The following is an 18,344-nucleotide window of genomic DNA, read 5'->3' on the forward strand; positions in this document are numbered from 1 at the left end:
GGAACCGAACATTGATATTATTGTAGCCGCCAGTTTGTGCAAACGAGGAAATCTATCCTGAGGGAAGTGTCTGCAGAATCCCAAAACGTTTTTCTCGTTCTGAAATTTGTCTCTGTATTCTCTGTCACACTGCAGGTCAATAGTTTCTTGCTGCAGCTCAGGACGAATCTCTTAAATATTCGCTGAATATGGAGAGAACAGATCAAAATCACTGTCTAGTGCTGTCAGATCTTGAAAGCGGTGATCAACTAAACTATGTGAATAACGTTCACAGTCTTTGTGAACATCTTGCATGGATGATAATTTAGGAAAATCAGCTAGGTTTCCTGTTTCCAGCTGACTCACCCAAAGTGTCAATTTCATTTTAAAATCTCGTTTTTGATCTATGAAATGAGTAATTAGCAGATCTTTACCTTGTAGTAAAATGTTCAAAGCATTCAGATGGCTAGTTAAATCTGCTAAGAACGCGAGATCACATTCAAACGTGCGCGCGCATTTCCCCTCCCTCCCCTCCCTCCCTACTCCGCTACCTTGCACCTGCTCGCGAGCACGTGCGTGAGCAGACGCGAGTACTCGCGCTCAAAACCGGCCAGTTGTTAAGCCCTGGTGTAATGGAACAAGTATGATCGTCAAACAGCAATCGAATAAAATCATCGAAGCCGAATTTATGACGGGAACGTATAAAGGACACACACTATTTATGCCCAGAATACCGCTGATATTGACTGAACTGACTTTCCAAATTAAAAGGCTGAAATTTCCAATGAAATTAGCTTACACTTATACAGTTAACAAAGTGCGAAGACAAACTTTAAAATAGTGTGGCATCAGCTCAAAGACCGCTGCTTCTCCCATGGTCAACTACACGTACCTTGCTCCCGCGTAGGGAATTTGAAAATTTTGTTCATATGTACCCCGATCAAAATGGAGAATATTATTTATAAACAAGTATTGTAAATAGTTAGAATATATTTTCGATAAAAAATTACCTCTTATACTTTAACAGGTAATGTAAATATTTCGAATATATTTTCAATAGAATTTTTTTAGCTCTTTAAGGTATCCTTTTATTCCAACCACCACACAATCTCATATCAACTCCCTGAGCGAAGCCGGGTACCCCAGCTAGTTGCTGTATAAATCCATGTCTGTATGTATAGGATTACAACATTCTTTAAACACACGTCTGTGTTTGAGGTGGGTCTCATCGGGTTAGGGAAGGATGGAGAAGGAAGTCGGTCGTGCCCTGTCAAACCACCCGAGTAATCGAACAGATATGTAAGGCAAGGGCCGAAGGGCAGAGCACAGGCGCGGTCTTCTTAGATGTGGAAAAGGCTTTTGACCGAGTCTGGCACGACGGCTTAATTTACAAGCTCCACCAATGCGACTCTCCTGTACACTTAGTAAAAATCCTGGCTTCTTACTTAGAAAGTAGAAAATTTTTTGTTATGTTAGATAGTAATAAAAGTAGCCTTAAGGACATAGAAGCAGGCGTCCCCCAAGGATCTGCATTAGGCCCATTCCTATACAGCCTGTACACAAATGATATACCAGAAAGTCCCAACACCCATATAGCACTGTTTGCGGACGACACGGTCGTCTATACAAGCCACCCGAACCTAAATTACGCGACACACCACCTACAGAGACACCTAGATTTAATCACACAATGGTGTAATATTTGGAAAATTAAAATAAACGCAGAGAAATGTAATTCAATCATGTTCACCACCAGGAGAAGGCCCCCAAACCGCCAAGTATCCATTGATGGTAGGGACCTCCCCTGGTGTAACGAAGTGAAATATCTAGGACTAACGATAGACGCCAAACTGCTGTGGAACTCCCACATTACAAATGCGTGTAATAGAGGTTCGGGTAGCATCTACAACCTATATCCACTGCTGAAAGGCAATGGCCTGTCCACCAGCACTAAGCTTAAAATATGGAAGATGGTAGTCCTACCATCTCTACTATATGGCTATGAGGTCTGGAGAATGGCAGCAGACTGTCACCATAAAAAGCTTCAGGTTCTCCAGAACAAGGCACTGAGAATCATTACAGACGCGCCCTGGCTCGTCTCAAATAACACAATCCACAACGATACCAACATGCCAACCATCACCACACTCATCCAACAGAAAACACAATCATTCTATACATCTTCTGAAAACTCGCCGCATCATCTCATTTCCGCACTCGGATCAGATCCATTTCACATCAATTACAAACATCCGAAAAACACAATAACTCGTCACTACAGAGTATAACACAATCACAACACAATACATGCACAAACACAAATAACTCATGCAGATAAACCAACATGTCAAAACCCCCTAGCTCATGACAGAAGGCAAAATGGCAAAGTCCACTGGCCCTTCAAACGCTAACGGGCATGACCAAACTGGCCCGACATGATACAACGTCCTGTCAAAGGAACCATCCCGGCATCTACCCGCTCTACCTGCTTACCGCGACCGCTGTCAGCCAATACTCCATCAGCAGAGGCAAGCAGGGTCCGCCAAACGCTCGGACGGGTCACGCCTGTGGTTGGCGGGCAAGTCGCCAAACCGGTCGAGCTGTGAATGGGTGACTTAATTTACTGCTGCCTGCCGACGTTTGAGGAGTTCTTTTCCCAAAGGGTATTAGGAAACGCCAACCATCCTGTGAGAAATAGTCGTCTCTGAAAACCGCCAGGTCGAGCCAGGCAACCACTCTAACCAGGTTAAGCGGAGACTGAACACCTACCTCCATGCACACGAACAATTCCCGTTCGACAGTAGCTGGGAAACAGAGACTTGTTGCTCACAATAGCGGCCAGCTCTCGTCATCTGTGACAGCCCAGAAATGATATAAGACTACAACCTGTGTCACTACAATCTCAGCTACTGTTTCCCTTTCGTATCATTTGACTCTTATGACTGCAGTGTGTTTTCTGTAAAAGTTCAAGATAACATTTAATTCTTTGTACTTTACCCTGCTACCTTTAGTAATACAAAGGGATGTTTCTGTCACGCTGCCACGCTTTTTTGTAGGTCTACAAATGCTATGAAAATAGTTTTACCGGTCATCGATCTATTTTCTGACATAAGTTGTAGGGCCAGTATTGCCTCCTATGTTCCTGAATTTCCCTGAAACCTGAACTAATCTTCACCGAGATCGGTTTCTACCAGTTTTTCTATATTTCTGTAAATAGTTTGTGTCAGTAAATTGCAACCGTGACTTTTGAAACTTATGGTGCAGCAGTGTTCAGTACCTGCCTTCATTGAAATTGGAATTATTACATTCCAATAATATTCCGCGGGTCTCATACATCTGTCACAAGCTGCGACATTGTTGCGAATAAAACAGTGACCCGAATATAGAATAAATTTCCTTTACTTTACGTCTATGGTAACTTTTTGTCAACAGATTACTGGTTTCGGTCTATAATGACCATCTTCAGATCTCTTTTATAAAAACAACGTCCTAATGTACTGCAGCAATACTGGTATCGTAAAATGTTAAAAGCAACATCAGAACCAGCATCGTCAAATATATATAAATAACAGCATACGCAAGAGTCAACTTGTCAGCAGCACTACTTTTCAAAACAATCAAATCAAGGCAAAAAATCACTAAAATGCGTATTTGGCATATTGTCAGCAAAATTCAAAATTATAGGTACATCACTTTTTTGTAACATTTCCAAAGTCAAAGATATCATTCAGTATTTGTGTGTTGCAGTGTGTTATCACGAACTGCGTGGGAAGATTATGAAGACCTCAAGACTGTAACAGGAAACCGAACAAGCAATGAATCACAAGCATAACAGACAAAATTGATTGGTTCAAATGGCTCTGAGCACTATGGGACTTAACATCTGAGGTCATCAGTCCCCTAGAACTTAGAACTACTTAAACCTAACTAACCTAAAGACATCACACACATCCCTGCCAGAGGCAGGATTCAAACCTGCGACCGTAGCGGTCCTGCGGTTCCAGACTGAAGCGCCTAGTACCGCTCGGCCACACCGGCCGACATAACAGACAACTTTTCGGTTGCAAGAATCTGCTGTAATTTGTGTATCTTAGTAGGTAACAAGTTTTGCATGTTAAACATAGGCCAAATAATCTCCTCTTTGCTTGCTACCATTTTTCAATAGCTCGTTAAGAAATGTCGAAGTATTTGCGATAGATGAAGGATGTTGTGAATCATTCACTTTCGCCGCATTGTTTCCGCGAGCACGTGGAAGTAAGTGTGCTTCGTACAGCCCATTTTCTCGAGATTCGATATAGATGTAGGTCTTCTCCAGAGTTTATAGAACAATTTAATATGTTAGATACATTTCATATGCGGCACTGTACTACCTAACTTGAAGTGAATGTAAACTCATGATAGCAATTCGTATTATTCGTGGCAAACTATTCAAACTTAATTTTGAGACATCAGAATAACAATGGCCATTAACGAAACGATAAGCAATTCACCAAAAAGTTAAGAAAGAATAAGTTTCTATAAAATCGTTTGAGAATAACTGCGAGGCAATCACAGTGCTTGTGACTTTGTACTTGTATGGGTACCGCTGCACCCTGCCCTTTTGGCCAACCGGTACCCTCTGTGTGCACATAGAGGCGCATCTAACAGCTTGGCCGTGGGGTCAGTTGGCACACAGGTCACCGAAAGCTTTGTATTTTCACACTTCAGAATGGTAGACGCTTCAGCCAGGGTTGTGCGTAGCCTGGCACTACACCACGAGGTATCGTGTACGAGGTGAGGAAGCATGGTTTTTCTGATCCCCCATATAACCAGCACGCAGTCTGTCGTTGCTCACTGGTAGAAAGCGGATCTCTCTGCTTACCCAGGTTATCCAGCACCCAAAGCTGGGCCTTGTCACGAATTCTGCGTGTCTACTATTGCAAGCTACTTTTCTCTGTTCTTCCACTTGTAACACCATAGCTCTACTCCTCTACTCATTTATTTTGCCTTTTTTTAAATTTAATGTTACATCGTTGAGCTTCTGTATATGTGTTTGATTGAATCGATAACACAAAATTGTATACTCATTTCTTTGTAAAAACTTTGATGTCCTACAATATGAGCAAATTATAAGTTTTGTCTTTGTCATATAACCACTTTGGTTATCTTTAAAATTAAATAATTTTATTTAAATAATTTTGTGTGGAACTACCAATATGTGCAAATGTTCTGTTTTATTTAAAATGTTTGTTTGCTGTTATGTAAATTGCTGACCTTCACTTAGGGTTCTTAGTTATGCCATATGTAAAAGGTGTTGTGGTTCCCCTCGGGAACGGAACTGTGTAGCGCGCGCAAATTGTGGTTGGCCTAGGTAGAAAAGGTGGAACAAAGAGTCAGTCGGGGACGTGCTACCAAGCTATCAACTCCTTATGTAAAAGTCGTGTATAGTGCTGGTTCCGAGAGAGGCTTTTCCTGACGCTTTCCAATGCCTCGGATGGATTATTCTGAAATTGGCATCTATCATGGCCACCAAGAAATGACAGAGTCCAGCAATTCTACCTGTAAATCCACTTACCAACATGCAATCACCACCACATCGCGCAATCACTGTAATGGAACATTGTAGTGATGTACAGTGAAGGATCAGCGTATTGGATGTGTTGGTGTGCTCAAATATAAGGTAATTTGTAACTGAATTTATGTACCTACCTTGATTTTTTGTTCTTATCATAACACCTCTCAGGTTCCTCTCCATTTGAACTAAAGTGATTACCGAGTGTCCATATTGAAAGAACATTAAAGCCTAGTGTTTTACTAATTAATGACTCTTGAACATAGTAAAAAGAAAGTTAAAGTTAATGTGGCAAGAGAGTGAGTTGAAGTAAATGATGCTTGCTGAAAATAATTTTCCTATTAAAACTGCTTATTAATATGTTGTTGCCAACTTCAAAATTAAAAGTTCTTAATACTGAGGCTTATAAAGTTTTGCTTAGTAAATGATCACATTGCTGCCTGTTGTAAATCGCAAAAGGTGGGTCAGTATCTTATAAATATGTTAATTTTTTGTCTCACTGTAGTAAAAGTGGAAAACTGCAATTGCGGAAAGTTATATACTCATGCTTGCTAAGCACTTGTTTCTTTTGTGTGTTGAAAGTGCATATTAATAGTGTAATAGGATCCACAGGTTATCCTTCATGCTCATGATAAATAACAATTAATAGGAAGACCACTATTTATGAAAACAATCATTTCTTTATTCAAAAGACAGTGAGAAGTAACCTGTTAGTGAATTCCATTTAACTTTCATTCTAAATAGAAAAGTATTCAGTTGAGAGAGACTTAACCTGTGATCAGTTCATAATTTTGCAGTGAACTACATTTACAATTTTATGTCAGCTAGGAAAATGTGTGAAAATTAATACTGAACCTATGTCCAGTTTATGATTCTACAGTGAATATTAATAGTAATGTTATAAAGACCATTCAGTTTGAATAATCCCTGAAAGTAATAGTGTGTATTGTTATCTGTTATATCCATGCAAATGGTTTGTTCTGCTCTGTTAGCTCAAATCTTACCGTGAACATATGCAGGTGTCAGAGTTCATTGCACTCGCGTGTGGCAAAGAATAGGTTGTGTTTGTCCGTTAAATTTACTCATACTTATTTTCTTGAACAAGAATGTCAATCATTCTCTTGTCTAATTAGGCTGGCGACCGTTTTCCTTATTCTTTGAACAGTGTAGACAGGTAAAATACTGTTTGTACTGTTTAAATATTTACGTAATTCTGACTTTCATTTCCGATAAGCCACCTCCGTTAGGTACAACATGGTCAACATAACAACACTCCTCTCAGAGGGTAACACTCCTCTGTTGCTTTATACCATAATTGCTTTAACAAGATAGTTTTATTTCACGACCAACCTCCAACTTTGAGGTTATGGTATAGCAGTAGCAGACAGGAGTGTTATACACTGAAAATTTATTCACGTAATCCATAGCAACGATAATTGAAATTTGTAGAAGTACTGTTTAAAGTGGCGACTTAAACCAGCCTAAGTAAAATACAGGGCTATTCGGAAACTACAGTCTGATCAGTCGCGAAATGGAAACTGCAGTGAAAATAAAAAGTCTTTCATTTGCAAACTTTTGCTACCTCTTCCAGCTACTTCTCTAAATACTTGGTGCTCTGACATTAGCCATAGCATCATACCAACTTTCCGATACCCTTGTTATAGAAGACAGCTGCCTGTTCTTACTGCCACTTCTCTATGCTGCTCTGCAGTTTGTTGCCTGTTCCAAAATGTTGTGAGTAGTAGTGCAGGGGCGGCGCCAGTGCATTTTGTTGGTGTGGGTTGCCTACATCAGGGGCAGGTATGCTCTCAAGAACCTTCCTGTCAATCAAAAGGAAGGATCCTTTTAGCAGAACAATAGGTTAAGGACCTGTCAATGAAAGGAGCTCAATAGGTTAATGACCTGTCAATCAAAGGAGAACAATAGGTTTGCCCCTGAGTACATGACTGCCCCTGATGTAGGCAACCCACACTAACAAAATGCACTGGCGTCGCCCCTGCCCTACAACTGTCGTGTAAATAAACAGCAGTTCATGCGAACAGAGATGAACATCAGATGTTCACTGTAACCTGAATGAGTGTGCCTAAATCAGACTATTCAAAACATCCGCAAACAACAGTAGCACAGCGCACAAGTAGAGGACACAAGACAAAATGGGCTAGACCACTGACAACATGGAGTGCCGAACAGCAATCCGTTTTCTCCATGTGAAGCGAAACAAGGCAGCAACGGTCCACGCTGAGTTGAGTGATCTGTATGGCAATAAAGCACCATCATATGACATTGTGTCCAAGTAGTGCAAGGGCTTCTGTTACGATCACATAAGTCTGAATAGTGGAGAACGAATTAGCAACCCATGTCTCTGTGACGAATCGAGAATTGTAACAGTGTTGGTGAAGGGCCAATGTACAAAATCGAGGCGACGGTAGTGGAATGAAAATCAGGCCAAGGATAAGGTTTCATCATCTTGCACAGTCCATCCACTGACCTCTACGACAGCTCATACCCATTCAAAAAGCCCGCGAAAGCGAGACAGTAGTGGAAATGCTGCAGCTGTTATGTGGATCCAGATGACGACTTCAGATACCTCATCGCCATGGACCCCGATACAAAGGAGCGAACTGAACTTGGAAACAACAGAAAGAGGCGTGACATTTTCGTCATTCGGCAAGGTGATGCTGTTGTATTGGACTGTCGTGCGGTGGTGGTACGCCATTAGGGGCAAATCCTAATAGGAGCATACTACAGCGATCTCCTTAGAACTATTGAAGCGTCATGAGTAGCTGTCCAAGGGGATAGCCTTTATCCATGACACACTCAGACTCATTCCACAGAGGTCAGAGTTACACATTCTGCTTCTATGAGCTATCAGTTCTTCCTCCTACATCGTATTCTTCTGACTTGGTTCAAAGTAATTTCTTCATTTCCTTGTGTGACGAAATCACTTCTTGGCAAGCAATTCCAGGATGACGAGGAGGTCAATTTCGTGGTGAAAATTTTCTTGAACACCCTAAATGCACACATTTATCCACCCACCACTGAGAAAAATGTGTCACGTTGAAGGGTGATAACGAAGAGAAAAAGAGAAACACCAAGTTTACGCTTGAACTTTCTTTTTCTGGGATGATGATTACAACTTTATGACTAAGCTTCGTATTTTATTCGTAGTACCACTAAAAGAATGCGCTGCAGGGATACAGCTAGCTCTATGACCGACTCTTTCATGAGATACTGTCCTAAGGAAGAATCATTGACATTGTAGAAAACTAAACACAGTTCCCTCTTTCGTAAATCGGGCATAGCAGCATGTTACCTGTTGTGAAATGCCGGCCGCGGTGCTCTAGCGGTTCTGGCGCTGCAGTCCGGAACCGCGGGACTGCTACGGTCGCAGGTTCGAATCCTGCCTCGGGCATGGGTGTGTGTGATGTCCTTAGGTTAGTTAGGTTTAAGTAGTTCTAAGTTCTAGGGGACTTATGACCTAAGATGTTGAGTCCCATAGTGCTCAGAGCCATTTGAACCATTTGTTGTGAAATACGCGAACTCCAACACTGCAGACAAATTACACTACACCCACCCCCAGCAAGACAACATGAAAAAGTCAGGTGTCTGTGTGTCTGGTTGGAGCGGAAACTGACTTGGGGAACGACATACAAGTCGCCAACTATGATCACGTGTTGGGGGCAGAGGTTCATGTACTTGACACGTGCACCGCCAGTCTGTGGTTATTCAACTCCATACAGAACAAAATTCTACGAATCGCAAGCAATGCTTCATTACACCCATGCACCGTGGACATGCACAATGAATTCCATCTCGAGACCCTCGTGGAGGTATACAAGGAAGTTGCCACACGACTGTAAAAGTCGAGACTCTCGAAGAATCTCTTCATCCTAAATCTGAGAAACTATAATCAGAACCACAAGAGGAAGCATTACTGTCCGTAAACATTTTTCCTCGGAGATTCTTAATCAACTATGGCAAGCTTAAACTAACCACACAGACGAGCCCCAGTATCACAGCAAATGTGACTGGCAGCCCACACAACTGCAGCGACGGGAAAGCTAAATACATTTAAACGCATAGTCATACATTCCACATCGAGTGGCCACTTTTACCTGACGACGATTTTGGCGTGTTGTAGGTATTATCATAATCACAAGAGGAAGCCCAGATGACACAGTCGGTGTGCAGCAACAACGGTAATCTATTCTCTACTGACATTCCCTCATACTTATGCACGAACTATCGCTACTGGCAACATAATGCTGATTAGCCAGAACATTGTGACCACCTACCTCACAGCCAGTGTGTCCACTTTTGGCACGAATAACAATGGCGACGCATCGTGTTATGGAAGCAGTGAGGCCTTGGTAGGTCACTGGAGGTAATTGGCACCATATCTGCAAACACAAGTCAACTAAATCCCGTAAATTCTGGGGAGGGGGCAATGAACTCCAATGTCACGTTGAATCACGTCCCAGATCTTCTCGATCAGGTTCAGATCTGGAGAGTCGGGTGGTCAGAAAAATGGTTCAAATGGCTCTGACAAGGGAACCTCCCCATCGCACCCCCCTCAGATTTAGTTATAAATTGACACAGTGGATAGGCCTTGAAAAACTGAACACAGATCAATCGAGAAAACAGGAAGAAGTTGTGTGGAACTATGAAAAAATAAGGAAAATATACAAACTGAGTAGTCCTAGTGTAAGATATGTAACATCTAGGACAGCGTAATCTGAGGAGCGCCATGGTCCCGTGGTTAGAGTGAGCGACTGCGGAACGAGAGGTCCTTGGTTCGAGTGCTCCCTCCAGCAAAAATTTTACTTACTTTATTTTCGCAAAGTTACGATCTGACCGTTCATTCATTGACGTCTCTGTTCACTGTAATAAGTTTAGTGTCTGTGTTTTGCGACCGCACCGCAAAACCGTGCGATTAGTAGACGAAAGGACGTGCCTCTCCAATAGGAACCGAAAATATTTGATCGCAAATTCATAGGTCAACCGATTCCTCCACAGGAAAACACGTCTGAAATATTCTATACGACACTGGTGACGGCATGTGCGTCACATTACAGGAATATGTTGTCGACCCACCTAACTTGCACACTTGGCGAATGGGTAAAAAGATTCTTCTACCTTGCCCGATTTAGGTTTTCTTGTGGATGTGATTATCACTCCCAAAAAAGTGATGAAAACATAAGAGTTTATCACATAAACCGCAACAAATGAATGCAACAGTTTCACAGTCGCACCGTTTTCCCTATGCTCTGTCAAAACATATGTTTTTTACGTTTTAAAATGTTTCCGTGTGTAGACCGTCAAATCCTGTATATGTCCAAGCAAATCTGAACATGTCCTGGAATTTTGTAGAGCGAAGTTGATTATGTGTGAGTGCCTGAACTTTGATAATTGTCTGAAAATAAAAAATAAAACTTTTCACTCGAGAGAAGATTTGAACCAAGGACCTTTCGATCCACAGCTGCTCACGCTAACCACGGGACCACGGCACTCGTAAGGCGATACTCTCCTTGATGTTGCTTACCTTGCGCATGGACTACTCAGTTTGTATATTTTGCTTATTTTTTTCATAGTTCCACACAACTTCTTCCTGTTTTCTCGATTGATCTGTGTTCAGTTTTTCATGGCCTATCCCTGTGCCAACTTATAACTAAATCTGAGGGGGGTGCGATGGGGAGGTTCCCTTGTGACCACTATGGGACTTAACTTCTAAGGTCATAAGTCCCCTAGAACAAGTTAAACCTAACTAACCTAAGGACACCACACACATCCATGCCCGAGGCAGGATTCGAACCTGCGACCGTAGCGGTCGCGTGGTTCCCGACCGTAGCGCCTAGAACCGCTCGGCCACACGGCCGGCGGTAGTCAGCACATCAATTGGAAGTCGCCGATGTGTTCCGCGAACCATTCCATGACACTCCCAGTCTTATAACACGGCGCACTATCTTGCTGAAAAATGCCACTGTCATCTGGAATCACGAGCGTCATGTAGGGTTGTACGTAGTCTGCAACCAGTGTACGATCCTTGTCCGTCATGGTGTCTTGCCGAGCTCCACTTGAGCCATGGATGCCCACGTGAATGTTCCACAGAGCATAATGGAACCGCCACCAGTTTCTCTCCATCTTGTAATATAGGTGTCAAGGAGCTATTCGCCTGGGAGACGACGCATTCGCACTCTTCCATCGGCATGATGGAGATGGTATTGGGATTCATCAAATCATGCGACATTCTGCCACTGCTCCAACTCCAGTGCCGTTTGTCACGTGCCCATTTCAGCCGTAGTTGCCGAAGTCGTGGTGTTCACATTGGAACATGCGTGGGTCGTCGACTGCAGAGGGTCATCGTTAGGAGTGTTGGGTGCACTGTGTGTTCAGACACACTTGTACTCTGCCCAGCATTAAAGTGTAATGTTAGTTCCACCACAGTCTGCTGCCGGTCCTGTTTTACCAGTCTTCCCAGTCTGCGACGTCTGACAACTGTAATGAATGGTGGGCAGCCTGTAATGTTGTAGCTTTAATTTGGTATGATGAAAGCGGTACTGATGGACTATGAAAGCGGGTTGAAAGCTGTGATCTGTCTGGGGAAGTTAATCTTGCATTACTAAGCAACTGTTTCATCAGGTATCTAGTCCAGGTTTACCAAATTCCCAAACAGACTAACGTTAATGATAATCTTTTAATAGTCATACAACAACCGGTAATATATATATATATATATATATATATATAAAGGAGAATTTGAATAAAAAGAAAGAAATCAGTTTATATTTGGAAATTTATTTTTAAGATTGGTCATGAAATTTCAGCATATTAAATTTTATTCGTAACAAGCTGGTGCCTTATTTAGGATGGTGAAAATCTTACGGAACACATCTAATATGGAGCCAAGATTGGGAGTCTGCATACATCACTGCATTCATAAAACAACACACAAAGAACGTTGAAACGCATGCAAGAGAAAGTTAACCACTACAAACAGATTCAAATTTTTTTTACCCAAAGAAATTACGTTCGTAGCACAATCCTGTCCGTCATGTAATTACCACACACTGGTATACTAAATTCATATTAACTCTTTGTGAAATCTTCGCGAAAAGAATAGCTGAGGGCTACTTTGATGATTACACCACATGCTTCACGTGGTCAACTTCGTTTACACAAAGCGTATAACTCCACAATAATTTTGATAATTAAAATAAATTAGATCGAAAAGCAATTTACAAAAGAAAAACCTCGAACTGGTTACTAACGTCTTACTGTTAACCTGACGGGTCAAACAGTTATATAAGCACGTGGTACTGCTCTCGCAAAGTACACCCCACGTGGGTTGAACATAAAGAAAAGTTGCTATATTGCAAAATATTGTCGAGACGAGACGTTATAATCACACAAGCATTTGCATTTAAGATTGATCTTAGTTAGAGTCACTGATCAACACGTGGTTCCACTTTACTCACAAAGTAGTAACAAAGCAACTACCGGAATATATTCTGAACTTCACACGAGAATTACACTACGCTGCAATTTAAGATAACCTTAGATATCTTAGAGCTAACCCGAAATGAAGGTGATTAAATTCTCAGTTAGGCTGAACTTAACAAATCCATTGTCCTACGGACGTAGCAGACACGCGCTTAGCCGGAGATCTTACCATTTCAGACGCTCGCCACCGCCAAACTGCAACTCCCTACTGCCGGACTGCAACTGCCTACTACCGAGCGTGCTTCCTGAGGGTGGCTCACAAAGACAAACGGAAGGGGCCAGAGGGGCAGCTTCCTATACCAACATGACAACGGACGGACAGGACCATACAAAGGATGGAAACCTCTCTGCTTTAAGAAAGCGTAGCTACCTGTTCCGACGTTGGTCCTACTGTTCTCTAGCAGACAGCCTTGTCTGCTACCCTCAAGCATGCAACTACAAACACATTTGATCATTCATCCTCTCACACAGAAGGGAAGGGGGATGACAGTATCTTATCATATACAGTATATAACAGATAGGGATGTAGGTTCCGTATGAGACTGTGTGACATGAATTACATATAAACTGTGTTTTGAAGTGTAGTATTGTGACAGATCGTTCTTGTTTACGTGTAAAAGTAACACGTTCCACTACTCAGTCTCCTCCCAGATAGTCAGAAACGCCACAGTAAATTTAGAAGAGGAATTTATTCCATAAATGACAACAGATTTAAGAAATCAAACATGAAAGGAATCCAACAGAGACCTTTCAAGCCAACCCCACGACATCCGGATGTGGTTTCGCCTTGCTTTCGCCACATGTGGAAGACACTCCCCACAGCACTCCTCGAACGCCAGACAAGTAGTTCAGTTGCCGAAATGGTCGTGCCGAGCGTCTGGGCCATCACAACCTACTCCCGGTCCAACGCAGATAGATCTCGCACCTTCCCCATAATACATATGGACAGCACACTCAATGACACTTCCACATTCGATGCGTGCGTCTGATTAGCAGTGTTCATCACCAGGTGACGCTGCTGTAGCTTGGACTGGTTTATATCGATGGTGGTCTGTGATCATAATGTTCTGGCCGATCAGTGTAAATCCCCCAGCAGCCGCACTACCCGTCCAGACTATTGCAGAGGATTTTCCCACGGCACCCTTGGCATAGAATGTTTTTTTTTCTCTGTTCCCTAAAACGACTATTCTCCAATTTCTTTCCGTCTACTATCTCCTAGATGGGATGATGTTAATCGGCAGTGGCACCCAGACCTACAGGCCCACCCTGTGTCTCATCTGTAGAAATTCGAACAAAGGAACCCGTTGAGTGTGAGATCGCAGATGGCCAATAATGGTTGGTTGGTTGGTTGTTTTGGGGAAGGAGACCAGACATCGAGGTCATCGGTCTTTTTGGATTAGGGAAGGACGGGGAAGGAATTCGGCCGTGCCCTTTGAAAGGAACCATCCCGGCATTTGCCTGGAGCGATTTAGGGAAATCACGGAAAACCTAAATCAGGATGGCCGGACGTGGGATTGAACCGTCGTCCTCCCGAATGCGAGTCCAGTGTCTAACCACTGCGCCACCTCGCTCGGTGGCCAATAATGTTTACGGCATTCGTCGCTTCACATATTGTCCACCATGCGACCACAATAATGCGAATAATGGAAAACGTAGGCAGGACTTGAGGTATCCAATGGTGGGAACATCAAGAGGCGTACAGAGCGTAGTTGAGCCACTTAGTCGACGAGTAACTCACAACAGTTCTACGGTGCTACTGGTGTTGATGAAGTACAGAGCAATGACAACAATAAACAAAGCAAACATTGCGTTATATCTACAACAACAGTTGTCGAAGCTACATTTCGTTAGGAAGATACCCAAGGAATTCTGCAGAAATAATTTGGAAATTTGTGGTAAGGACTTTGGGACCAAACTGCTGAGGTCCTCGGTCCCTAGGCTTACGCACTTCTTAATCTAACTTAAACTAACTTATGCTAAGGACAACACACACACCCGTGCGCGAGGGAGGACTCGATCCTCCGACGGCGGAAGTCGCGCGAACTGTGACAAGACGCCTCAGACCGCACGGCCGAATTTTGCAGAATCAGAAAGAAGTGGCAGATGAAATATTAGCGTTTCTGCAAGATGTGACAGTATACTGTGTGACGTATATGCTCGACTGCACGGGCAATGTACATAAGGAGTACAATGGTAACGAAACGTGCTTAACAAGTGAAATTGATAGTAACACAGAGGTACAGCCAAGTAGTTTACCATCCTTGTCGGACAGAGAGCCACAAATCCGGTCTCCAGTGAAACGTAGTAAAGGACAATCGCTGTCCAAGGAGCGGGTACTAAACATAATTACGTACATGGAAGATCATCCGAAGCATAGTAAAAGAACTATTACGAACAGATTTCGAATAAGTCCGCAGCAGTATCACCATGTCGTACATGAGAAAAACTGCGGGTGTTCAAGAGAGGACAAGGGGCACTTGTTACATAAATTGATGTTTGCGCGTTTCAAGGATGCTCTATACAATTTACAGGATGTGAAAAATAGTGACCTTCTACGTTATGCACATCGAACTGCGCTCGACGTAGGTGAAGTGAATTCAAGGGAAGCCATGGATGGTTGCATAACTTCAAACAGTACAACAGAATTGGAAGACGAAAGATAACGAAATTTCAAACAAATCGTCGACTTGACGATGCACAGCAAACTGCAGAATCGGCCCACAAATTTGTCGATGAGATAAACAAACTTATCCCATCGTTCATTAAAGAATTTGTTTTCAACCCCGACCAATCTGGATATGAAGAGGAATTGCATATGAAAGGAACCTTTGAAATTAGAGGTAACAAGTGTTTTACATCAAGATCAACTAAATCAGTGTCTTAGCGCAGTCGTATACAACTATGCCGCCTGTTAATTTGGAACAATATTTGTTGAGCTGCGAGAAATTTAGGTTCTCTGCCGACTACGATTACTTATCGTGTGCGTGATCTTCCAAGGCAGTGGGGTATATTTACGTCACAACAAACATGAGTAGGAAAATGGACGTAAGAAAACTACAACTGTGTCTTGGGCATTAGTTTTGGCCAATAGGTGGTCAAAAAACTTTCTTTAGTTTGATTCCTGGTCTGCGTGTAAGAACCATGCTCATACAAGACGGTCCCTCCTGAAAGGTGTGTGACATTAGAATGCATACCCCTAGAAACATAGGACAAGTTCAGCGTACGGATGCTTGTTTCTCCCGAACCTGTAAAACAATTATCACACTATCTGCAGCTATACCTTAACGACAGCGAGTTTCACGAAAAGCTCCATGAGAGACTGTCTCGCATTAGGTTGCATGCCCTCACATTCCATCAGTTCGCATCACTCCGTTAAACCAACATGATTCTGTACGCATTATTCAAGAGTGGAAAGCTAGCTGAAAGGTCTGCAGGGTTCGTAACTCCAAATGAGTTCGATCTTGATGTTGCGAACCTTCGTGATAACTGTGTGAAACGCCCTGCTAAACCCCCAGAGCAGGACAGGTAGTTGGAATTGTGGAAAGAGGCCAAAATGAGCGGCTGTCAGTTACACTCGAACACATATAACTCTTTTTATTTTATCAAACATTACAGTACAAATTCTTGAACTTAGTTATCGGCTGAATACGTCACACTGTCTTATGCCTTAAGGGCACAACCACTTTAATTGAAAAAAAAAACAGCTAAAAGCCATTAACTCAAAATTCAGACGCCGAAAGAATATTTAGAAGACAGAAGGCCTCACGTTAAGTTAAGTTCTATAATTTGGTTGAAGGCCCAGAAATCTAACACTTGAAAAGCAACAACCTTAACTTAAAGACGGCTGAAGGCCGATGATTTAACACTCAAGGTAAAATTAAATAAAAAAACACAAGCCAGAATGTCTTATCTTCAATTAGGCTGAAGGCCCTAAACAGTCTGATGCTTGAAAGACAAAGATCCTTAATTTAAAAACGGCTGAAGGCCCCATGACTTAAAACTCAAGGTAAAATAAATGTAAACAACAAAGCCTTGTCTTAAATTAGGCTGAAGGCCCCAAACAATCTAACACTTGACAAGCAAGGAACTTTAATTTTAAATCGGCTGAAGGCCCATGACTTAAAACACCACTAAAAGCAATTCAACTTTAATTTAAAACCATAGGCTATGTGCCAAGCAAATACACACAACAGAAAATAAGAAAAGGCAGCGCAGCTAACGGCACTCAGAAGTTTTGGGGGTCGGTCAGCACTTGAAATACTAACGTTTACTTAGGTGAGACACCGTCCATAATGCCAATTCCCACACCTTCTACCCCTCTGCAGGTGTGCCCCAGGGCTCTCTCCTCTCCCCTCTCCTCTACCTCCTGTATACGGCAGACGTGCCCCAACCTCCTGGATTTCTCCCTTACTGTCTGCGCCCATCCTGTCCGCCTCTCCCCAACCCTCACCTAACTTGGCCTCACCATTGACCGTCACCTCACCTGGATCCCTCATCTCCGCTCCATCCAATCCAAAGCCCACAACCGCCTCCGACTCCTCAAACTCCTCTCTGGCCGTACATGCGGGTAGCACCCCTCTACCATCCTCCACACCTAAAAATCCTTAATCCGTCCCACCCTCTGTTATGCCAGTCCTGCCTGGATATCTGCCCCCCCCCCCAAATTCTATAAGTCCCTCCAGATCCTTGAGCGTCATGCACTCCGCCTCGCCTTCCGTATACGCCTCCCGTCCCCCACGCGGATTCTCTATGATCTCAATCCTTTCCCCCATCTGCTCCTATTTCTCGAACATATCTGCATCCTCTACACCTCCCGCCACCTTGATCCCCCTCACCCCCTGGTTGCTCCTCTCCTCTCCCATCCCTGCCCCCTGCCACATCTTCACTGTTGTGTCCCCCCTACCCTCAATCTCTACACCCTTCATCTCCTTTCCCAAGGTGGCTTTCATCAACTCCCCCTCCCGGATGATGCCCTCTCTCCTTCCATTTATCCCTCCTATCAACTCTGATCCTCACTCCCCCTCCTTTCCTCTGTCCTTTTCCCAGGCTCCCTCTCCCCCCCCTTCCATCCTCTTTTTTCCCCAACTCCTCTCTCTCTGCCCCCTTCTCTCCCCTGAGTCCTTTTGCATTTCCCTCCTTTGCCTCTTCTCATTCCCTCTCGCATCTGCCCTGCCCCTCTCCCCCTTTATGAGTCCTCTACCTCCTTGGTTCCCCCCCTTTTCGTTTTTTCCTTCCTCCCTCCTTGTTCTTCCCCCTCCTCCAGGTTCCCCCCCCCCCCATCTGCCTTTGGCCCAGGAGTGTCATCTTTGTGCCG

Source organism: Schistocerca nitens, chromosome 1 (assembly GCF_023898315.1).
Source record: "Schistocerca nitens isolate TAMUIC-IGC-003100 chromosome 1, iqSchNite1.1, whole genome shotgun sequence".
NCBI classification, from domain to species: Eukaryota; Metazoa; Arthropoda; class Insecta; order Orthoptera; family Acrididae; genus Schistocerca; species Schistocerca nitens.